The sequence below is a fragment of the Dendrobates tinctorius genome, unplaced genomic scaffold, assembly GCF_039654945.1.
Source record: "Dendrobates tinctorius isolate UK_male_01 unplaced genomic scaffold, ASM3965494v1 ptg000058l, whole genome shotgun sequence".
NCBI classification, from domain to species: domain Eukaryota; kingdom Metazoa; phylum Chordata; class Amphibia; order Anura; family Dendrobatidae; genus Dendrobates; species Dendrobates tinctorius.
Window position 1 is genome coordinate 26,668,241 of NW_027361726.1, and position 24,617 is coordinate 26,692,857.

Consider the following 24,617-nt stretch of genomic DNA (forward strand, 5'->3'; position numbering starts at 1 on the left):
CACAGATCCATTACTAATACTTACTAATACTACAGTAAATAAAGGGTTAAATAAACACACACACTCCATTCATTCCCCATCATTTACAGTCGGCACCAGCTGTATTAGCAGCGCTCCCACTGTAAATGTATTAACCCCCGAGATGGATTTACGTCGTGGGACGTGACTGAGCGCCGGACAGGTAATGTATAGATTTGTTTTATTATTTTCAACTTTTTTCAGAAGAATGAGGGCTTCGCTAAGGAATTACCAGTGTAATAAAGATTATAAAAATGTGTGCTTTATATTCTTTCATTAAAATAATTTGTTCTTATTGTGTGAGTGTTTATTTAACCCTTTATTTACTGTAGGATTAGTAATGGATCGGTGTCTTATTGACAACATGCTGCATTTCGGCGCGCACGGCGCACCGTCAAAAGTGCGCAGCACGCTACTTTCACACTGGCAGCGCATGATCTGCGCACCCTATGCTAAAGATAGGGTGCGCCGATCGCATGCGTGCAAATGCGAAAGTAGGCGGTGATCCCGGATGGGGCGGGCAGGGAGCCGGCTCGGGGCGGGGCTTAACGACGCAGGGCACAGCGTTGTTTTAACGCAAATGTGAAACCAGCCTTAATGGCACCTTATAATCGAAAGGTGGCATTAACCCCTTATTACCTCATTTGCCACCACTACAGGGCAGTGGGAAGAACCGGGTAAAGCTCCAGATTAGGAGCATCTAATAGATGTGCCTTTTCTGGGCAGCTGGGGGCTGCTGTTTTTAGGCTGGGGGGGCCAAGATCAATGGCCACTTACCAGCCTGAGAATATCAGCCCTCAGCTGTCGGCTTTAGTCAGGTTGACTGTCAAAAATAGGGGGGACCCCACGCTGTTTTTTTAAATTATTCATTTAAATAACTAAAAAAACAGCGTGGGGACCCCTCTATTCTTCACAACCCACCTGGCTGAAGCTGACAGCTGAGGAATGCAGCCCCCTGCTGTAAGTTTCCTCTGGTTGGTTATGAAAATGAGGGGGACCCCACGTCGGGTTTTCATTCATTCTGCTCTCCTGCCGGCAGAGCAGGAGAGCAGAATCACAGCCGCGGTCAGCACCAGACGCCGGGAACAGCGCTTACTGTAGCGCTTCTTCCCGGCGCCGTCCGTGTGGTCCTGATGCGGCACACGGTTGCCACACGGAGGTACCACTTGTCCACATGGACACACAGACATGGATAGCTCCGGTACCGGAATTATCTGGGCTCAATATGCTTCTATGCGCATCCTGGGGGATACATAGCATCTGTTGCATAGAACACCCATCACTGCTCACAACTGTTATATTGTATCAAACTATCAGGACCGACGCTGATACATTGTAACAAACTATCAGGATCTTCTTTTTTTCATGAACAGCTGTGTATCATTGGAGCTCTAATATAAAAATAATAATAATAAGGCTGGGATCACACATGCGAGGAATACGGCCGAGTCTCACGTCTCAATACCCGGCACTGCCGCTGGCAAACAGGAGCGGAGCGCGTGGCTGCATGTATTGCTATGCAGCCGCACGCTCCGCTCCTGAGTGCCGGCGGCAGTGCCCGGTATTAACATGCGAGATTCGGCCATGTTCCTCACATGTGTGATCTTGGCCTAATTATAATAACGTATCAGGATTTCTGCTTCCAAGAGACACAAGTCCTTCGCATTTAACCTACAACCTAACACATGCACTTATCAGTGTCTAGACTTTATAACAATGTAACAGACCCTCAGCTGTGAGACAGTCAGTGGCTTTCAGGATGTCCTCATTCACTGACTGCAAGCATCTTGATAATGTTGGGGAATAACAGCACAAAGTCCTTTATTAATATACTTTTTAGCATTTCTTTGCAGCAGGGGATGATTTCTGCCCCTGGCCTCCAGCAGCAGATTACCTATGATTACATAAATGGTGTTTTCAGCGGCGCAGCACAGCCAGCTCCGCCTCCCTTTTGTCCACGTTCCGCTCCGTACACAAACACGTAACAATGACCGTACGTGGAGCTGCACTTTCTTCTCTCCACTTCCTGATGGCAGGGCTTTACTCTATTGTGATCAGGTCAAAAGCTGAATCCTCGCCGCCCGTCTCCAACCAATCTGCTGTACGGAGCTGACTGCAAAAATTGCCCTTTATGCAGCAACGGATGAGAAAGCACTTATTTTGGCTCTTGTGCTCATGCGCCTATTAGGAGGAGGTAAGATTACGGCTTTCATCTCCGTCCGCACGTGTTTTCAGCTACCAATGGCTGCGGAATTATAGAAAATCGCAAATCATTACCGCGGTCTGGATGTGCGACTGTCAGTCTTCACGTGGCGATCACTGTCAAATACTGCTACAACACATGACAGCGTACAGTGGCGCTCTCACAATGGCCGCATCAGGGGAAGAGTGTGACCGCCCACATAATCACCGCACTCTCCTCTCTTTGATCAGAGAGTTACAGTCATGGCCTAAGCACCCTTGAAATTGTTCCAAAAAGTGAAGTATTTCCTCCAAAAAATTACTGCACTTACACATGGGGGGGGGGGTCAGCGGGTGCCCTAATCCACTAGCCAAAACCGCATGGACTAGGGATCATCCCACCGAACGCCCGCTCTCCTTTCACTGTGGCGTAATGCTACTCAGACAACACAGGGTGAGGGTAAAACAGTGTGGCAATACTTTATTGCACCACAAAACAGGCAAATATCACATAGAACAGTCCCAGCATATTACCAAAATGGTGCAAAATTACAGAGACTTACCGGGATAAGAGCAGCTGTGACTTCAGAGCTTCCAGTGCCTATTACCCCAACTGTGTCATGCACAGAGAGGAGGTAACGACAAGCATAGGAAGATGACAGTCCATGGAAGTACAAGGCCAGTTGACCAGAGGGTCACAACCTGGCTTCTCCGAACATCTCCATGGAGCTAGGTGATCGGTGGGTCCCAATCCTGACTTTCCCAAACATCCATGGGGCTCAGGTGACCGGTGGATCCAAATACTGACTACCCCAAACATATTCATGGGTACAGTGATGGTCAATGAAGCAGATCTGTATTCGTTCAGCTGGCATCCTGTAGATTGTCAAATCTGTGTCCCTTATGATGTAGCCATGATGTGGCAGGTATCCTGTAGCGTGTTCCTGTGATTTTGTAAAAAGTTTCTGGATCTCTTAGATGTCTTGTTACAGAGGCATGTCCCTTTTTATACTTCACAACTGTTCCTCAAGTCATTATTCACATTTAATTTATCCCTCAATGTTTGCAAGTCAACAAACTGCATGACCTGGTATAATGTGTAATTAACATATCAGCAAATATCATTGTTCAATGACCCTGCATCCCTGTTTTGAAAAGATAAGAGTACTGTGAGCAGGTTGCGGGATGTAGTGACAGACAGGAGGAAGATCAAGGGTTAACGTATTTACTCTTAATAGATATTTTCTCCACACAGGGAGGTAGCAGGTTAAACGGGGACAAGGCGGGTAATTGGTGAAGATAGAGGCAAACAAGAGTAGTAACAGTTTTCTTAAGGTGTAACTTATCCGGTCCAGATGACTCCCAAGCTTTAATGTTCACCGGTCAGACGATGGCGCCAACAACGGTCAGTGCAAAGAGAACAAGGTGTAGTCCTACAGACGTCGATGAACCCGGTTCTGACGGCGGCGATCAGTCTCTGATGCCTTTGGCGGGTTTCCTGGTCCGAGTTTCAGTTCTGGGAGTAGTGCACAGTTCAAAGCTCTGCCGGAGATATACACGGGGGGGTTCAGGAAGCAGTCCCCGGTCATGTTCCTAGTACTCCCTCTTGGGCGGAACGCGTGCAGCACTGACTGCTACAGAGCATTTGGCACCTGGCTGTGTGGTAGCTGGCTTGCACACAGCAAGGTTCTGCTCAGAGTCGCTGTGGGGAGTATTCGATACGGCCAGGCATGGACCTACACTGCTACCAAGCTCCAGAGCAGGAACTCTCCCTTCTTCCAGCCGCGTGCTGCGTTTTCCCGCCAGAACTCCCTGTTCCCGCGCGTGCTGCTCCCGCTTCCCTCGCTCAGCCACACCCCTGAGGCTAAGTGCAGAGGTCGGTCCGGTTGCTTAAGCTTTCCCCCGGACAACAAAGGAGACAGCCCCGACAGTTCTGGACCCGGCACAAAGCAGGTACCCCCGGCTCGGTCCTTCTGCCTACAGTACAATAAACTGTGGGAGCTGATATAAGAGGTAAATAACAACTATTCATCAATTTAAAAATATCAATTTAACCTACAAGAAGAGTTAACATAAAGTTAAAAGCAAATGCCTGCTGGTTTACTGAAAATAGACCACTGGCTAATTAAGATTAAATGCTGTGTTGTCCCACACGTTTTGTTATACTCATGTTCATTTCCTTTGTGTATGTTGGAACAGCACAAAAAATACACAGAAAAAAGGCAAACTACATAATTTTACATAAAACCCATAAAATTGGCCAGACAAAATTATTAGCATCTTTCCAAAATTGTGGGTAAACAGCTTTGTTTCAAGCATGTGATACTCGTTCTCACTCACCTGTGGCAAGTAACAGGAGTGGGCAAAATGAAAATCAGACCTGAAACCAGATAAAAAGGGGAGAAGTTGACTCAATCTTTGCGTTGTGTATCTGTGTGTGCCACACTAAGCATGGAGAACAGAAAGAGGAGAAGAGAACTGTCTGAAGACTTGAGAACCAATATTGAACAATAACAACAATCTCAAGGTTACAAGTCCATCTCCAGAGATCTTGATTTTCCTTTGCCCACAGTGCCCAACATAATCAAGAAGTTTACAACCCATGGCACTGTAGCTAAGCTCCATGGATGTGGACGGCAAACAAAAATTGCTGAAAGGTTGTAACGCAGGATAGTCCAGATGGTGGATAAGCCCCAATCAAGGTCTAAAGAAATCCAAGCTGTCCTGCAGGCTCAGGGTGCATCAGTGTAGGCACCAACTCTCCGTCCACATGTGAATGAAATGAAACCCTATGGCAGGAGACCCCGGAGGACCCCACTGCTGACATAGAAACACAAGAAAAGCTAGACTGCAGTTTACCAAAATGTACATGAGCCAAAATCCTTCTTGTGGACAGATGTTACCGAGATAGAGCTTTTTGGTAAAGCAGATCATTCTGCTTAATGAAAACGGAATGAGGCCTACACACAAAAGAACACAGAACACATGCTCTGGGGTTGTCTTGCTGCCTCTGGCACTTGTTGCCTTCACTGTGTGCAAAGCATCATGAAATCTAAAGATTACCAAAGGATTTTGGGCGCAATGTAGTGACCAGTGTCAGAAAGCTGGGTTTGTGTGACAGCAGGACAATGACCCCGAACATACTTCAAGAAGCCGCCAGAAATTAATGGAAACAAAGTGCTGGAGAGTTGTGAAGTGGCAGCAATGAGACTGAATCTAAATCCCATTGATCACCTGTGGAGAGATCTTACAATTGCTGTTGGGAGAAGGCGCCTTCACATATGAGAGACCTGGAGAACATTGTAAGAACAGTCATCCAAGATGCCAACTGAGAGGAGTAAGAAGCTTGTGGATGGTTATAGGAAGAGATTGATTGCAGTGATTTATTCTATAGGGTGCAACCAAATATTAAACTAAGGGTGCCAACAAATTTGTCCTGTCCATTTTTTGGGGTTTTGTGTGAATTTGTCCAATTTGCCTTGTTTTCTCAGTTGTTTTTGTATTGTTTCAATACACTGAGGAAATAAATATGTGTATAACAAAACGTGGGGAATTGTAATAATGTTCTGGGAGAAATACTTCATTTTCTGGAACAATTTCAAAGGTACCAACACTTGCAGCCACGTCTGTATATATTAGAAGGAGCAACTCAGAGTATTTCAGGAGAAGAGTACGCTGATCTTGTGGAAGGTAACAGACAGTTACATAGTGCAAGGAGCAGCACAGAGTATTTCAGAAGAGATTGACTCTCCCCATATTATCAGCAAACAATGGCAGATACATATTGAAAAGGTGGGGGATCCATGGCAGCACAGAGTATTTCAGGAGAGGAGTGTGCTGATGTTGTGAGACATCAAAGAACGATAGACACATAGTGAATGAGGTTGGAGTGACTTCACAGCAGCACTGAGTATTTCTGAAGCTGATCTTGATGAATGTTACAGACTAAGGTTATGTGCATACGTTGCGGATCGGCAGCAGTTTTCCAAGTGATGTATAGTACCATGTTATCCTATGGAAAACAAAAACCGCTGTGCACATGCAACGGTTTATTTTCCGCAGCATGTCAATTCTTTGTGCGGATTCCGCAGCATTTTTACACCTATTCCATTATAGGAATCCGCAGGTGTAAAAACTCAGGTGAAATCTGCTAGAAATCTGCTAGAAATGCGCAGTAAATCTGCAGGCATTTTGACCTGTGGATTTGCAGATTCCACGTGGAAAAATCCGCACACGAATCTGCAACATGTGCACGTACCATTAAATTTACATAGTCCCTCCCCAGCAGCCCAGAGGATGTAAGGTGAGGATTGTTTGATCCTGTGAGAGAGACCATAGAGAGCAGGCCCCCAGCAGCACAGAGGATGTCAGCACATTTCTCACCCAGTGCCCCAAGTCCTGACAGAAGGGAATGTCTAGGATGGGAAAACATGACCACCTTCTTCCAGAAACATAGACTCAGTATGAGACCCCAACGAACGGGGCCACAGCGTGAGACCCCAACGGATGGGGCCACAGCATGAGACCCCAACAGACGAGGCCACAGCGCGAGACCCTAAGGGACGGGGCCACAGCGTGAGACCCCCAACAAGCGGGGCCTCAGCATGAGACCCCCAAAGGACGGGGCCTAAGCATGAGACCCCAACGGAGGGGGCCTCAGCGTGAGACCCCAACAGACAAGCCTACAGCCGTGACACATGGATTTGTCAGATCACCCTTCAGCGATTATATGAGCAGCTTCTGGTGCTCAAGGGCAAACAGTTAAATCTCCCTCCGTGGACAATTCACATCTCAGGGTTTTTGGATGCAAAATGTTTGACATGAACTTTATGATGTCCAAGATTACAGAAATATGGCTGCTTTCCTCCAGAACTAGCGCCCCCTATCTACAGGCGGTGTGTGGTACTGCAGTCAGATCCTATTAATATGAAATAAATGGCCCAGATGGATGACTGCAGGACTCAGGGAGAGAAGCCACCTCCCAGGGAGGCATACAGGCTGAGACATAGCTATGAGGGAGACCAAGATGTTAGGGATGATGTGGGAGTAGTGATAGATTAGATTATGAGCTCCTGGGATTGGGGATGATGGGAGTAGTGATACATTGGGTGATAGGAGATTAGATTGTGAGCTCCTGGGGTCGGGGATGATGGGGGTAGTGATACATTGGGTGTAGGAGATTAGATTGTGAGCTCCTGGGGTCAGAGATGATGATAGTAGTGAAATGAGATTAGATTGTGAGCTCCTGGGGTCAGGGATGATGGGCAGGGCTGCCACTAGGAATTTTGGGGCCCCCTTGAGACTCCGCCCAGACTCCACCCCAGCCCCGCCTTCACCCCTCGAACTGTTCACAGTCCCACCGCTCTCTCTTGGAAAAACTCCACTTCTCACCAATCACTCATTAAGGCTATGTGCCCACGTAGCGTTTAAGTCCGAACACTGAAAACCGGACTCCTTCCTAGAAATCGCACGTTTTTTTCCCCGCACGATTTTACCGCGATCATTATCACGATTTTGCCGCGATTTTCGCCTGCGATATTCAAGCACTTTCCAAGCGATTTGAAGCATCGCTTGGAAAGTGATTGACAGGTTGGTCACACTCGTCAAACATAGTGTTTGACAAGTGTGACCAGCTTTTTACTATTGAGGCCGCCTATGCGGCATCAGTAGTAAAAGATAGAATGTTAAAATGCTAAAAAAATCGGGGTATATTTACCTTCCGGCGTCCCGCGCTGCCATCCCGGGCCACAGCGTTCCCAGTAATGCCTTGCGAGACCTGTGATGACGTAGTCTCGCGTTGCTATAGCGATCTCATGAGACCGCTAGAGTCACGCGAGACTACGTCATTACAGGGCCTTGCCGCAAGGCATTACTGGGAACGCTTAGGCCGGGAATGCAGCGCGGGACGTCGGAAGGTAAATATACCCCGATTTTTTATTCTTTTTTTTACAGGGGTATGGTACCCAGGGCCTGGAGGACAGTCTCCTCTCCTCCACACCGTGGGTACCAACCGCACATGAGACGCTTAACTTCCCGCATGGTGGGCATAGCCACATGCGGGAAGTAAGCGATTCTCATGCATTCCTATGGGTGCGGAATTGCGGCAATTCTTTGTGATTCTGCACAAAAGAATGAGCATGCTGCGATTTTTTCCGCGATGCGATTACGCCGGTAATACAGCCATCACCAGTGATATTATTTTTTTTTCCCTCCAGGTGAGCAGGTGCCATCACTGGACCTCTAGCCCTGGCACTGTCCCTTATCTTTCAGGTGGGCACCAGCCGGCACCAAGTCATGCTTACACCCGACAATTTACCACTCTCTGCCACAATGGCCACTATGTCCCAGGTCCTATATCGCTTACCATAGCGGAGGGTACAATGGGTACCTGGCCACCTTGGAATATACCCACACACCCCTCACAGACCTGTGCTGGCACACAGGGCTGACACCTAGGCACACACTGCGGGCACATTGTGACACCCTGCACACTGCGACACCCTGCACACACTGCGGGCACACTGTGACTCCCTGCACACACTGGGACACCCTGCAGGCACACTGACACCCTGCACACACTGCGGGCACACTGTGACACCCTGCACACACTGGGACACCCTGCACACACTACAGGCACACTTTGACACCCTGCACTCACTGCGGGAACACTGTGACACCCTGCACTCACACTGTGACACACTGCACACACTGCGGGCACACTGACACCCAGCGGGCACACTGTGACACCCTGCACACACTGCAGGCACTCTGTGACACCCTGCGGGCACACTGTGACACCTTGCGCACACACTGTGGCACCCTGCACACATTGCAGGCACACTGACACCCTGCACACACTGCACGCACACTGACACCCTGCACACACTGTGACACCCTGTACACACTGCGGGCACACTGTGACACCCTGCACACACACACTCTGACACCCTGCACACACTGCGGGCACACTGACACCCTGCACACAATGTGACACCCTGTACAAACTGCGGGCACATTGTGACACCCTGTGGGCACACTGTGACACCCTGCACACACTGCAGGCACACTGTGACACCCTGCACACACACCACACTGTATATCTGTGCCGCCAGGCCTGGTACGGGCCTGCTGAGCCGCAGCCTCATATACCCTCACACACCGCTCTTAACCGGACGCTACTGAGGAGGAATACACCACCCACTGAGACCCGGCCAAAGCCCCAGCCTGGAGTAGGACAGTCATCCGACCGGCCACGGACACATGGAGGGGAGGAGACAAGTGCCGAGCTCCGCCTCTGAATGACAGCCGGGAGGAGGGTTCAGCCGCCAAACTGACCCCGCATCAGCGCTGAGCGCTATGACAGGGGATGTTACCATGGATGTAGAGGTGCCCACACAGTTGAACTGCCGCTAGCCAGGGCCCGGCTTAGCCTGCCGGTAGGGCCCGGTGAGCAGATGAGATGGGGCCCGATGTGGGTCCCCTCTGCCCACCGGGCCCCATATGCCAGTCAGGGCAGTAATGCCCTGATGGTGGCCCTGATGATGGGAGTAGTGATACATTGTATGATAGACTAGATTGTGAGCTCCGGGGTCAGGGATGATGGGAGTAGTGATTCATTGTGTGATAGGAGATTAGATTGTGAGCTCCTAGGGTCAGGGATGATGGGTGTAATGATACATTGGATGTCACCACAGGATCAGTGGCCGCAGTGCCATTATTACGCCACGTGTATGCGCTCGCGCTCTCCAGACACGTATTTGCGGTGTTTACACTTTGGGACAAAACACACTTGTGAAAACACAGAGACATTGCGGCGGCTGCAGGATGTGGTTCCGTCTGGCTCATCATGAACTGTTTATTTGTGCAGTTCTGACTCACTGAGGATTTCTTTTTATACTTTTACACATGGAAAATGCCATGGATGTTCCCTCCTGAATCTGTCCCTGTAATCACCAGTGCTGGGGTCAGGGGTCACCAGGGCTAAGAAAGTCACTGTCCTACTAAAGAACTCATACGACCTTGAGGCACTGACTCCCTCTAGTGGTCAGGTGGAAAACTTCTCACTGGAACTTCATGTACTATTGTTCAGGTTTTATCATTCAGTTATTGTAAAGAAAACTGATTTGAGCAGAATCTCTGAAGATTATAGAGTTGTTTCCCCGGTCCGCGATTATCCTGGTGGCATTCATGATGATTTAAGAATCCGCTGTCGATCATGATCCATTTTTACCCACCACCACATATACATCAGATCATTGTACCATTCAGTGGGCTCCATAAAACTCTGATCATTTCTGGAGAGATATAAAGTCATGTAAGCAAGCGCCATAAGACTCAGTGAAGAGATGAAGTGTCCATGATATCAAAAATGGACGTCCTTACATCCAGAAATTACTATGTCCAAAAGGAGGCGAACCCAAATACTACAATGATACGAGAGATACAAAGGAATTAACAGTAAATGTATGAACCCCAATACTGCAAGATAGAAAATAACTACAGATAACGGAAAACATGAAGAACTCCTGAACTAAAGTGACAAGATAACTATAGATGTCAGAAAGGTGAACCCCAATACAATAACACAAGACACCAAGTGACTAGAACTCTTAGAAAACATCTGATAAGTGAGATACAAAGTAACTATAGATAATATTCGCTTTGCTCCTTTAGTGCCAACATATACTGCAGTGTTTTCTAAACATTTTCATTATGTTAACATTATAAATTATAAGTATGTCTTTGGGAGGAAACTCAAACTAATAGGGAAGAACATACAAACTCCTTGCAGATGTTGTCCTTGGTGGGATTTGAACCCAGGACTCCAGCGCTGCAATGCTAACCACTGAGCCACCATGCTGCCCTAGCTATAGTACAGTGCTAACCACTGAGCCACCATGCTGCCCTATCTATAGTACAGTGCTATCCACTGAGCCACCATGCTGCCCTAGATATAGTACAGTGCTAACCACTGAGCCACCGTGCTACCCTATCTATACTAGAGTGCTAACCACTGAGCCACCATGCTGCCCTATCTATAGTACAGTGCTAACCACTGAGCCACCATGCTGCCCTATCTATAGTACAGTGCTATCCACTGAGCCACCATGCTGCCCTAGATATAGTACAGTGCTAACCACTGAGCCACCGTGCTACCCTATCTATACTAGAGTGCTAACCACTGAGCCACCATGCTGCCCAAGATATAGTACAGTGCTAACCACTGAGCCACCATGCTGCCCTATCTATAGTACAGTGCTAACCACTGAGCCACCATGCTGTCCTATCTATAGTACAGTGCTAACCACTGAGCCACCATGCTGTCCTATCTATAGTAAAGTGCTAACCACTGAGCCACCATGCTGCCCTAGATATAGTACAGTGCTAACCACTGAGCCACCGTGCTGCCCTATCTATAGTACAGTGCTAACCACTGAGCCACCATGCTGCCCTATCTATAGTACAGTGCTAACCACTGAGCCACCATGCTGCCCTATCTATAGTACAGTGCTAACCACTGAGCCACCATGCTGCTCTAGATACTGGTGCTTCTCACAAAATTAGAATATCATCAAAAAGTGCATTTATTTCAGTTCTTCAATACAAAAAGTGAAACTCATATATTATATAGAGTCATTACAGACAGAGTGATCTATTTCACGTGTTTATTTCTGTCAGGCTGGAGTCACACTAACCTGCGCAAAATGCGGTCAGTATTTTACATGCGTAATACGGATGACAGACCCCTAAACAGTGCTCCGTATGTCATCCGTAAGCAAGGTGTGGTCGCGTATTTTGCGCATGTCAGCATCCGTATGTAATCCGTATGGCATCCGTATGGTGAGATTTTCTCGCACGCTTGCAAAATGGACATATAATGGAGCCCTATGACAGTTTTAATAAAGAAATGAAAGAATAGATATACACACATAGAATGCGTATATATATATATGTATTCTATGTGTCTATATCTATTCTTTCATTTCTTTATTAAACCTGTCAGTGTGAGTTTACTGTATCGTGCACTGAATTGCCGGCTTTGATAAAAGACACCTGGTGCGTATTTCTCGCAAGTCACACGTGTGGTCCGTGTGTAATCCGTATTTTTTGCGCACCCATAGACTTGCATTGGCGTATTACGGGCGTAGTACGCTGACAATCGCAGCATGCTGCGAGTGGCACGGAGCGTAGAATACGGATGAGAAATATACGGCTGGTGCGAGTGACCCCATAGAGAATCATTGGTCCGTGTCTAATGCGTGCTCTTAGCGCCTCTCACTCTCCCGTATTCCTCGCCAGTGTGACCCCGGCCTTAATGTTGATGATTATGGCTTACAGCCAATGAAAACCCAAAAGTCATTATCTCAGTAAATTAGAATAATAAAAAAAAAACACCTGTAAAGGCTTCCCAAGCGTTTAACCCCTTAATGAAACCAGCTTTTTTCGGTTTTGCGTTTCCGTTTTTGTCTCCCCTTCTTTCCAGAGCCATAACTTTTTTACTTTTCCGTCAATATGGTCATGTGAGGGCTTATTTTTTGTGGGACGAGTTGTACTTTTGAAATACATCATTAGTTTTACCATATCGTGTACTATGATTCTCCAGGTCATTACGATTTCTTAGACACCAAACATGTCTGGGGTTCTTTTTTATGTAAATGGTGAAAAAAAATCCCAAAGTTTGCTTAAAAAAAAATTGCTCCATTTTCCGATACCCATAGCGTCTTCATTTTTCGTGATCTGGGCTTGGGTGAGGACTTATTTTTTGCGTGCCGAGCTAATGTTTTTAATGATACCATGTATGTGCAGATACGGTCTTTCGATTGCCCATTATTGCATTTTAATGGAATGTCGCGGCCACCAAAAAAACCTAATTCTGGCAATTTGATTTTTTTTCCCGCTACGCCATTTAGCGATCAGGTTAATCCTTTTTTTTATTGATAGATCAGGTGATTCTAAACGCGGCAATACCTAATATGTGTATGTGTGATTTTTTTTATTGTTTTATTTTGAATGGGGCGTTTTTTTTTCATATTTTTTAAAACATTTTTTTTAATTTTGGCATGCTTCAATAGCCTCCATGGGAGACTAGAAGCTGCCTCAGCTTGATTGCCTCGGCTACATATAGGTGATGAGCAGATCGCCTATATGTAGCAGAATTACAGCATTGCTATGAGTGCCGCCCACCAGGTGGTCCTCATAGCAATCCGGCATCAACAACGATAGAGGTCTCTAGGAGACCTCTGGTTGTTATGCCAACGCATTGCTGACACCCGATCACGTGACGGGGTCGGCGATGCACGTATTTCCGGCCCAGCGGCCGGAAGTGCTTGTTAAATGCCGCTGTCAGCGTTTCAAAGAGGCATTTAACTAGTTAATAGGCACGGGTGGATCGCGATTCCACCTGCGCCTATTGTGGGCACATGTCAGCTGTTCAAAACAGCTGACATGTCCCAGCTTTGATGCGAGCTCACTGCTGGAGCCCCCATCAAAGCGGGGGATCTGACATCGGACGTACTATTCCATGCGAGGTCAGAAAGGGGTTAAAAAGGTCCCTTAGTTTGTTTCAGTAGGCTCCACAATCATGGGGAAGACTGCTGACTTGACAGATGTCCAGAAGGCAGTCACTGACACACTCCACAAGGAGTGTAAGCCACAAAAGGTCATTGCTAAAGAAGCTGGCTGTTTACAGAGTGCTGTAAGCATATTAATGGAAAGTTGAGTGGAAGGAAAAAGTGTGGTAGAAAAAGGTGCACAAGCAACCGGGATAACCACAGTCTTGAAGTGATTAAGAAAAGGCTACTCAAAAATTTTGGGGAGATTCACAAGGAGTGGACTGCTGCTGTAGTCATTGCTTCAAGAGCCACCACAAACAGACGTATCCAGGACATGGGCTACAAGTGTCGCATTCCTTGTGTCAAGCCACTCATGACCAATAGACAATGCCAGAAGCGTCTTACTGGGCCAAGGAGAAAAAAGAACTGGACTGTTGCTCAGTGGTCCAAGGTGTTGTTTTCAGATGAAAGTAAATTTTGCATTTCATTTGGAAATCAAGGTCCCAGAGTCTGGAGGAAGAGTGGAGAGGCCACAATCCAAGCTGCTGGAGGTCTAGTGTGAAGTTTCCACAATCAGTGATGGTTTGGGGAGCCATGTCATCTGCTGGTGTAGGTCCACTGTGTTTTATCAAGACCAAAGTCAGCGCAGCCGTCTACCAGGAAATTTTAGAGCACTTCATGCTTCCCTCTGCCAACAAGCTTTTTGGAGATGGAAATTTAATTCTCCAGCGGGATTTGGCACCTGTCCACACTGCCAAAAGTACCAATACCTGGTTTACAAAGAACAGTGTCACTGTGTTTGATTGGCAGCAAAGTCGCCTGACCTTAACCCCATAGAGAATCTATGGAGTATTGTCAAGAGGAAGATGAGAGACACCAGACCCAACAATGCAGATGAGCTGAAGGCTGCTATCAAAGCAACCTGGGCTTCCATAACATCTCAGCAGTGCCACAGGCTGATCACCTCCATGCCACGCCGCATTGATGCAGTAATTGATGCAAAAGGAGCCCCGACCAAGTATTGAGTGCACTTACTGAACATACATTTCAGTAGGCCAACATTTCGGATTTTAAAATCATTTTTCAAGCTGGTGTTATAAAGTATTCTAATTTACTGAGATAATGACTTTTGGGTTTTCATAATCATCAACATTAACAGAAATAAACAAGTGAAATAGATCACTCTGTCTGTAATTACTCTATATAATATATGAGTTTCACTTGTTGTATTGAAGAACTGAAACCAATTAACTTTTTGATGATTTGCTAATTTAGTGAGAAGCACTTGTATTGTACAGTGCTAACCACTGAACCCCCGTGCTGCCATAGATATATTACAGTGTTCATCACTGAGTCACCATGCTGCTCTACCTTTAGTGAACTGTTAACCACTGAGCCACCGTGCTGTCATATGTATAGTACAGTGCTAACCACTGAGCCACTCTGCTGCTCTATGTATAGTGCAGTGCTAACCACTGAGCCACTGTGCTGTCCTATGTATAGTACAGTGCTAACCACTGAGCCACTGTGCTGTCCTATGTATAGTACAGTGCTAACCACTGAGCCACTGTGCTGCCCTAACAGTAAGGATGTGAATCCCCATCCCAGAATATAATAATGCCATAATTCTAAGACATATACACAGTAACAATAACATAATAATAAAGAATCACAGCAGTAAATATTGTGCAAGGACTGGAGACTCCACCGAACAACCATAAACTATGAATCACCGGGGCGGTCGCAGGGCCAGGAGGACAGTAAAATATTAATAATAGTAAATCCTCCGCTACCGGGTGATAATTACTGACTCTCTCCAAGAATAAATCTGTAAGAATCTGCGAAGGATCGGCCCAAAGAAATCACAAGGAAACTTGATGAAATGAGTAAAATTAAGATGGCTGCAATGTGTCCCACACGGACAGAGCGCGGAGCTGAACGGTGGAGACATTGTACCAGCTCGGCAGAGGCTTGTGACAGTGCCAGGCTCAGCTCACAGAAGATTGTCACAAACCCTCAGCTGTGGGAATTGTTGAGTTTATAGAGGTTTTTTAGCTTCTGGGTGTGAAGTAGAACAATCCCACTCACTGACAGCAAGCACAGATCTTGTATCCGGTGAATAACTGAAGTGTAAACCAAGAACACTGCAGCTCTAACTATAAATCACAAATCCCAGGATGAGATGTGTTCTGTTGTTTCCTGTCCTGGATCACACTCTGTGGGTAGCTCCAGGCTGTTTATTTCATGATGTGCAATCCTCCATTACAAGAGTTCTCTTTCACAACAACCAACAAGTTTCAAACATGACAAAAGTGAACATAAACGTAGTGAGACCCCTAGAAGCCACATCATCATATAACATGTTGCTACAGAAGTGAAAACCAAGAACACTGCAGCTCTAACTATAAATCACAAATCCCAGGATGAGATGTGTTCTGTTGTTTCCTGTCCTGGATCACACTCTGTGGGTAGCTCCAGGCTGTTTATTTCATGATGTGCAATCCTCCATTACAAGAGTTCTCTTTCACAACAACCAACAAGTTTCAAACATGACAAAAGTGAACATAAACGTAGTGAGACCCCTAGAAGCCACATCATCATATAACATGTTGCTACAGAAGTGAAAACCAAGAACACTGCAGCTTTGATTATAAATCACAAATCCCAGGATGAGATGCATGTGGCGGTTTTACACCTGTTTCCCCATGGTTTACCGCACCCTCCATCATCAATTATAAAGTTTTCCATGTAAATATTCAGGAAGTTCACTGTTTCTACAAAGCCCCAGCAGCCGATCTCCCCATCATCGCCCGCGCCCCAGCTCTGTTATGCTGCAGTACATTTATCTTCTGGGTAATGACTCTGCAGCACTATCTGAATCTGTGTCCTGCTTGTTCACCTTCTGTTCCCGCCCTGCAGATCCGCAGCCCTGTGCATGAAGGTGCTGAGTCCGTAGAGCTCCCGCATCTCCCAAACAGAGGCGCATATGCTGCCGGTACAGAGGAGCCTCCAGGAGCTCACAACCCGGATCATCCATCTTGCACCATCTGTGCAGATAAAAATGGCTCAGCTCACAAGACAAACGGTAAAACCAGAGCAGTCAGGTGAGACAGGTGTCGTCAGGGCAGTGGCATGGGCAGAGCAGTGGTTGTGGCTGTGATTGCTGTAGATCCACAGTGACCTTGTTGTAATTTTAAAAATCGTGGCCAAAAGATGCATTTTGGTTTTGAATAAACGTGTGAACCACTGGTGGCCACAGACAGCGGTGGCCCCTGTGCTAGTACAATGTAGGGGCCTTCTGCAGTCCGAGAGCTCCTCATAATGCACAATCCCACCTACTTTGGAGCTGGATGTGGTCCCCTGACCTCCTAGGCCACTATACGGCCGCACAAGTTACAACAATGATAAGTCTGCCTATAGTGTGAACTCAGTCTTAGTGTTTCACTAGGCTGCAGCCCCTGCACTCCCTATAGTTACACCCACGTCTTTGTACCCCAAAAAGAGGTGAGTGGTGGCATAGAGTGATAATAGTCAGTGGGTTCAAAATGATTGATATGGTGCCGGAACATCATGCCAGGGAGCACCAGATCGGGGTGAGGTGTAGGTGAAGCAATAGGGACATGGGAAGAATGTAAGGCAGATGATTGGGATGGTGGGGTGGGTAAGTGGACATGAACAGGCAGCATGGTCTTCACCCAATGACAGGGGCATTGCAATCTGTCAGGTCACCAAACCGTGCCGCTAAAGAGTGACTGGTGCCAATATACTGCTGCTCGGGGGACTATCACCCCGTCCTGGAACAAGACCTGCGTTACAGTGTAAAGGGCGAGTCCCAATGAGTGTGCATGTTCATGCCTGTCCTGGATGATGGTGACCATCATGGTCATAAGCAGACTATAATGAAGGCAATCTGGGCTACCGCCGGGGCCCGAGGTTCTGGGAGATGGGCTATGGCCAGGTTGCCCTAATGGTAATGTTCTATCCCAGCAGGAAGGTGTGGTCTAGGGCGGAGGTCAGAGGGGCAAATGCCACCCAGGCCGAAGTCTCACAAGCTGTTTCGGGCTGCCGGCTGTCTGCTATTTTACATGAAAACAGAAAGAAATTGCCAGCTTACCACACCAGTGTGTAACAGCACAGACTCCAAGCGGACGACTTGGCAAATCACTGAAAAATAGTAGAGTTGAGTCCATCTGATAAAAAAGGCTTGCTTTATTACAAAATGGTAAGAATAGTAAAGTTACAATACATGGCACCCAATTAACGCAGCAACGCGTTTCGAACACATGCTGTGTTCTTTGTCAAAGCTGCAATAAATCCAAATGGTCAGCAATTTATACAATGACCACAGCATTTTGTAATAAAGCAAGCCTTTTTTATCAGCTGGACTCTACTATTTTTCATTGCTATTTTAGATGTTGGTACTGTACATTAAAACTTGAACAAGCGCTGGCAGCCGCATCACAGTATTGCAGACACATCCACACTGCACACCGTGTCTGCTAATCTCACCTCACAAGCCATCAGGCTTCATCCTCTGAACGACAGGAGAGGAGCTTGTGAGCAGTCAGGAGAAGGTCAGCAAAGGCCGAGGTGAGGCAGGAGAGGAGCTTGTGTTCAGTCAGGAGGTCAGTGCAGGCCGAGATGATGCAGGAGTGGAGTGTGTGAGTAGTCAGGTCAGTAAAGGCCGAGGTGAGGCAGGAGAGATGCTTGTGAGCAGTCAAGACTCAGGTCAACACAAGCCGAGGTGAGGCTGGAGAGAAGCTTGTGAGCAGTCAGGAGGTCAGCACAGGCCGAGGTGAGGCAGGACAGGATCGTTGAGCAGTCAGGAGGTAAGCACAGGCCAAGATGAGGCAAGAGAGGAGCATGTGAGCAGTCAGGAGGTCAGCACAGCCTGAGGTGAGGACGGAGAGGAGCTTGTGAGCAGTCAGGCCAAGGTGAGGAAGGAGAGGAGCTTGTGTGCAGCTGTGGCGCCCCTGTGGTCTCAGTCGTCACAGGGTACTGCACTTCATCCAGAGGTGTGGTACTCTCCTCTCAGGTAAGGCAGGGGCATTGCCAGGACTCACACACCAGCACCCAACACAAGTCCTCATCTGGCTAGGGGGGAGTTAATTAGGTGTGGGTGGAGAAAGTAGAGAAGGGGTGGAGCTTAAGGGAGTGACAGTTGTAGGGAGGAGTTAATGCTGAGGGAAAGAGATTGTTCTGGAAAGAGTCAGTCACAGAGTGGTGTGAGAGGACAGAAGACAGAAGGGAGAGAGGAGTCGCTTGCGGAGATTGAAGCTGAGTGCAGCTTGTCTCCAGACTAAAGAGAGTGACAGAGACAGAGTGAAGATAGAGAAGAAAGGAAGGAAAGCTCCAGGAGGAGAGGAAGAAGAGGTCTTAGGGGCATGGATAGTGAGCAATCCATCCGTGGGGCCCGCATCCACTGGCGTGGTCGGTGGAGGGACCAGGTTGCAGTTAGGGGACCGGCCCAAAAACTAGTGGAAAAACTAAGGATTCAGCTAGGAAACCAGAGGCAGCAGTATCTTTAAGTGCTGCAGTCGACCCCACACTCATTCGCCGAAGAGGCAGACATATAGGATCCAGGGGTCTGACCAACGTTGCCCGACAAGATCTGAGTCTGCTGGCTCAGGACACTGTGTGTGAAGACGCAGGACAGGAGAGGAGGTAGCCAGCGTAGTGAGATGGCCAGGAAAGGAACATCAAAGGGAGCCCTGGCAACGTACACCCCAAGCTACCTGAGAACTGTCTGGACCACAAGCCTGGAGGACACAGCACCCCGGCTGGGGACTGTAACAATTGAACTGTGAGTAAAAGTGTGAAGTCTGCACTCTGCTGTGTCCTCAGAATAATTTACTGCGCTATCCACCCTGCACTACCACCACTACCATCTTAAATCATATCACTACAACTGCCCTGGGGCCCAGCTCTGCCTGTGGAGAGCTGAACCAACTCATCTGCATCAACAAAGGCCCCAGCGGACTGAATCTGCAGCGTCGGCTAACACCTTATTTGACGAAAACCACAGGTGGTGTCACAAATTATCCCTCATAAACTATTATTTCCCCTTTCCATCATTTTTATTGGATGCCCAGGGCCACGGACTAGTTCACTGCTGCCGTGACACATCCCCTTAAGAAACGGCCCAGTACCCCCACGGCCCCGGTGGGCCCTCCATAGTCAAGAGGTCAGCACAGGCCGAGGTGAGGCAGGAGAGGAGCTTGTGTGCAGTCAGGAGGTCATCACAGACCAAGGTGAGGCAGAAGAGGAGTTTGTGAGCAGTCAGGAGGGCAGCACAGGCTGAGGTGCAGCAGGACAGGAGCTTGTGTGCAGTCAGGAGGACAGCACAGGTCAAGGTGATGCAATCAGGTGGTGAGCACAGGCCGAGGTAAGGCAGGAAAGGAGCTTGTAAGCAGTCAGGGGAAGGTCAGCACAGGCCGAGATGAGGCAAGAGAGGAGCGTATGAGCAGTTAGGAGGTCAGCACAGGCCGAGGTGAGGCAGGAGACGAGCTTGTGTGCAGTCGGAAGGTCAGCACAGGACGAGGTGAGGCAGGACAGAAGCTTGTGAGCAGTCAGGAGGTCAGCACTGGCTGAGGTGGGGCAGGACAGGAGCTTGTGAGCAGTCAGGAGGTCAGCACAGGTCAAGATGAGGCAGGAGAGAAGCTTGTGAGCAGTCAAGAGGTCAGCACAGGCCAAGGTGAGGTAGGAGAGGAGCTTGTGTGCAGTCAACAGGTCAGCACAGGCCGAGGTGAGGCAGGAGAGGAGCTTGTGAGCAGTCAGAAGGTCGGCACAGGCTAAGGTGAGGTAGGACAGGAGCTTGTGAGCAGTCAGGAGGTCAGCACAGGCCGAGGTGAGGCAGGACAGGAGCTTGAGAGCAATCAGGAGGTCAGCACAGGCCGAGGTGAGGCTGGAGAGGAGCTTGTGTGCAGTCAGGAGGTCAGCCCAGGCCGAGCTGAGGCAGGACAGGAGCTTGTGAGCAGTCAGGAGTCAGATCAGGCCGAGGTGAGGCAGGAGATGAGCTTGTGAGCAGTCAGGGGAAGGTCAAAACAGGCCGAGGTGAGGCAGGACAGGAGCTTGTGAGCAGTCAGGAAGGTCAGCGCAGGCTGAGATGAGGCAAGAGAGGAGCGTGTGAGCAGTCAGGAGGTCAGCACATGTCGACGTGTGGCAGGAGAGGAGCTTGCGAGAAGTCAGGAGGTCAACACAGGCCGAGGTGAGGCAGGAGAGTCGCTTGTGAGCAGTCAGAAGGTCAGCACAGGCCAAGGTGAGGCTGGAGAGGAGCTTGTGAGCAGTCAGAAGGACAGCACATGCAGAGGTGAGGCAGGAGAGGAGCTTGTGTGCAGTCAACGGGTCAGCACAGGCCGAGGTGAGGCAGGAGAGGAGCTTGTGAGTGTCATGGTCCAGTCCGGAGTTTATTTTCTGCTGTCTTCACTCCGGACTGGTCATGCGGGAGTTAATCTCCTCAGCCTCGTTCTGGAGCTAGCTGGGCTATTTCAGTCTCTCACAGCCTGCTGACCAGTGTTAGTGATAGCTCAAGCTTCCAGTTTAGAGCCTCTGACCCTTGTACCTTGGTGATCCTCCTGCCTCTGACTGATATTCACGTGTATGACCCGGACTGAATTCTGACCCCGTCTCTTGGTATTCGTCTCTGCTTTTACGTTCCCTCTCTGGCATCTGACTCCCCGGCTTGTACCCCGACCATGTATTTCGTCTCACGTTTTGGACCCCGTGCTCATGTTCTGGCTTTCTGACTCTCGGCTTGGTATTTTGACTACGTGTATTGATGCTCCTTCTGGTACGTCTGCTCCTGCTAGTTTCTGACTCGGTTCGTCTGACCATTCTCTCTCGTTACCTGTGGCACCTGTGCTGTTGCTCAGGGTTGCTGCTCTTAGTGTGTAACCTCTCTTCCCTCACCAGCTCCCCCTGGTGGAGGTTTCACTACAGTGAGAAGTCCGGAGGTCAGCACAGGCTGAGTTGAGGCTGGAGAGGAGCTTGTGTGCAGTCAGGAGTTCAGCACAGGCCGAGCTGAGGCAGGACAGGAGCTTGTGAGCAGTCAGGAGTCAGATCAGGCCGAGGTGAGGCAGGAGATGAGCTTGTGAGCAGTCAGGGGAAGGTCAGCACAGGCCGAGATGAGGCAAGAGAGGAGCGTATGAGCAGTTAGGCGGTCAGCACAGGCCGAGGTGAGGCAGGACAGGAGCTTGAGAGCAGTCAGGAGGTCAGCACAGGCCGAGGTGAGGCTGGAGAGGAGCTTGTGAGCAATCAGGAGTCAGATCAGGCTGAGGTGAGGCAGAAGATGAGCAGTCAGGGGAAGGTCAGCACAGGCCGAGATGAGGCAAGAGAGGAGCGTATGAGCAGTTAGGCGGTCAGCACAGGCCGAGGTGAGGCAGGACAGGAGCTTGAGAGCAGTCAGGAGGTCAGCACAGGCCGAGGTGAGGCTGGAGAGGAGCTTGTGAGCAGTCAGGGGAAGGTCAGCACAGGCCGAGATGAGGCAAGAGAGGAGCTTGTGAGCAGTCAGGTGGTCAGCACAGGCCGAGGTGAGGCAGGACAGGAGCTTGTGAGCAGTCAGAAGGACAGCACATGCAGAGGTGAGGCTGGAGAGGAGCTTGTGATATATTTGGTATTGAAATCAGACCCAACGATTAGGTCCAAAGAAAATTTATGATCTCTTTTGCGCAAATATGTGGAGAGGAATGTTTTATCAAAACAAAGAGCGGAGAAGTTAATACCCGATTTTTCCGCAAAAACCTCACTGGTACCACATCCCTAAGGTGCATAAATCTCAAACATGCCCCCCAGGTCGCCCCATCATGTCTGGGATAGGGTCACTCATGGAGCCCCTATCCCAGTACATAGATTGGTTGCTACACCCTCTACTCCGAGAAATCCCCTCATACGTTAAAGATTCCAGGGACTTTATTAACATCATAAAATATTTTGATTGGCAGGATAATTTCTGCATGGTCTCGATTGATATTGAGAGCCTTTATACCAGAATTCCACTTAGGCTACTTTCACACATCAGTTTTTGTGCATCAGGCGCGATGCGGCGAAAAGTGTAAAAACCGGATCCGGCACCTGTTGCCACCGGATCCGGTTTTTTCCCCATAGAGTTTCATTATCGCCGCATCGCGCCTGATGCCTATGCGGCGTATCCGGTTTTTGCCAGATCCGGCAAAAACAGCCGGTCCGGCGTCTGGAAAAAACGTTCTCTGCAACGTTTTTTCTCAGCGCCGGACCGGCTTTTTCCACAGCGCATGCCCGGACTCTGTGAATGTTAACCCCACAAGTGCCCGGTGAGAGAGAGAGAGATCTCTCTCTGTCACCCAGACACTTGTGAGAGATCTCTCTCGCCGGGCACTTGTGGGGTTAACACTCACAGTGTCTGGGTGAGAGAGAGAGATCTCTCTGTGGGGTTAACCCCACAAGTGCCCGGCAAGAGAGATATATCTTTGTACCGTGTTAGCCAGTAGATAGCTAACACGGTACAAAGATATACATCTTTCCTGTATCAAAATGGAGGATACCAGAATGTACCGCATCTATCTACCGGCAAGAGAGAGAGATTCTCTCGCCCGGACACTGAGTGTTAACCCCACATGTCTCTCTCTCTCTCTCTCCAACCCCCTCTCCTCTCCCCTCCCCTCTCCTCTCCCCTCCCCTCTCCTCTCCTCTCCTACCCTCCCCTCACCTCCCTTTCAGCAGCTGTCTCTCTCAGCGGCTGTCTCTGTCCACCTCCTGCTGCGGCTCCTTTAAATCACGTCCGAGCCGTATCAGACGCCGCACACACATCCGGTGTCACGGCTGCAGGCCGGATCCGACGGCCCGGCTTTTCGCCGCACGCCGCCGGACCCCACACACCGGATGTGTGAAAGTAGCCTTAGTCAGGGGGTTGAATCTATTAGACACATTGTTGGAAAAGATCCTGAGACGGTGAATTTTATTTGTGAGAGTTTGTCATTTATCCTCACCCACAATTCGTTTCAATTTGATGACACTTGGTACAAACAAATAGAGGGGACCGCAATGGGCACGCCCATTGCATGCACGTTTGCAAATTTGTTCCTTGCGGATTTCGAAGAGAAATATATTTATTCGATTCTCAATCCCTTTCTGAAGCATATCCGTTTATTTGTTCGCTATGTGGATGACGTGTTCATAGTTTGGGATGGAACAGAATTTATTTTTTCATCATTTGTGGGATGGCTAAATGACAATAATCAGATGAATATGAAGTTCACATATAAGTTCGGGGGCACATGTCTGGAATTCCTAGACATTACATGATGGGTCCTTGCACACGGAAATTTATCGGAAACCGTCTGCCACTAATGGTCTCTTTGCACATCCATATTATGTGAAAAACTCCCTCCCGTATGCACAGTTCCTGAGATTGAAGAGATTTAACAGCACACATGCTGATTATCAGAAGCAAGCACAGGCTTTGAAAACATGCTTTGAGAATAGAGGTTATCCTAGTGCAGTTCTAGATAATGCCATGTCCCACGTTGATAACTTGAATGCCTCTCAAAAAGTTGCAGATAAAAACCTTGCTGCAGAAAAAAATAAAAAACCTTTCACTTTTTCGTTTACTTTCAGTCCAAAGGAAAATTACATCAGGAGTGTCATCAGAAAGAATTGGCATTTATTAGAGAGGGACAAGGATTTAACTGATATTGTCAAGAGAGGTCCTTTGTTTGCGAGTCGCCGAAGTAAAAACTTAAAAGATCGTTGAAGCGCAAGTGCGTGAAACGGCCGTCGTCCACTCTCTATACGTTCCTCCTGTGCCAATGCCTTTTAATCAATAAAGAATTTTCACGACAGAACGGTGAGTGCCATCACTTTTTTTTCTCTTTTGTACATAATCAGATTACA

At 48.4% G+C, this 24,617-nt stretch overlaps 1 long non-coding RNA gene across 1 annotated transcript; it reads left to right on the forward strand.

The window, feature by feature from the left end:
- Positions 1-2,005: 2,005 nt before the first annotated feature.
- On the forward strand, positions 2,006-24,568 carry LOC141092242 (uncharacterized). The gene is made up of 2 exons (XR_012232728.1): positions 2,006-2,212; positions 24,342-24,568. It is a non-coding gene; the product is annotated as an uncharacterized lncRNA (long non-coding RNA).
- Positions 24,569-24,617: the final 49 nt, after the last annotated feature.